Below are 911 nucleotides of genomic sequence, written 5' to 3' on the forward strand. Positions count from 1 at the left end.
ACATGACAGGAGAAGCGCCTTCGTTGTTCACGTCGACTCCGACGGCCATCTCCCTAAGTGGTCCCAAGCCTCCATCATTAAACAAGGTCTGCCCTCACGACAAAGGAAGATGGTAGAAGCGCGGTTCATGCACACAACTGACAACTTCAACACCGCAACAGAGAGCCACGAACTAGCCAAGGTCGTCGCACACCTGATTACCGACGTGCCCGTCCCCCCCAATACATGTAAAAAATACCTCTATGTACATAGTTTATATGCCCTGATAAACAGAAAATGGAAAAAAGGCCTTCGGATATTCGTGTGTTTTTTTTGTATTCCCCTCGTTTTTACACACACACATACACACCACCAACACACACACACCCACACAACACACACCACCCACACACCACCCACAACAACACAACACACCCCCACCAACACCCCAAACACACACACACCACACACACACATACACACACACACACACAACCCCACACCACACCCCACACACACCACACACAACACAACCCACACACACACAACACACCACACACATATATACATGTACACACACATATATAATATTTTTAATATTATTATATTATATATATATATATATATATTATATAATATGGGGGGTTTACATGTATATATTGGTTTTTGTGGTGTGTGGGGTGTGTGGTTGTTGTTGTGTGTGGTGTGTTGTTGTGTGGGTGTGTGGGGGGTGTGGGTTGTGTGTGTTATTGTGTTTGTGTGTTTTTGGTGTGGTGTTTGTGTGTGTGTGTGGTGTGTGTGTGTGTGTGTGTTTTGTGGGGGGTGGTGTGTGTGTGTGTTGTGTGTGTGTGGGTGGGGTTGTGTTATGTGTGTGTGTAAAAAAACGAAGGGAAGTAAAAAAAAACACACGAATATCCCGAAGGCCTTTTCGC

This window comes from Penaeus monodon, chromosome 14, assembly GCF_015228065.2.
Source record: "Penaeus monodon isolate SGIC_2016 chromosome 14, NSTDA_Pmon_1, whole genome shotgun sequence".
Classification (NCBI taxonomy): domain Eukaryota; kingdom Metazoa; phylum Arthropoda; class Malacostraca; order Decapoda; family Penaeidae; genus Penaeus; species Penaeus monodon.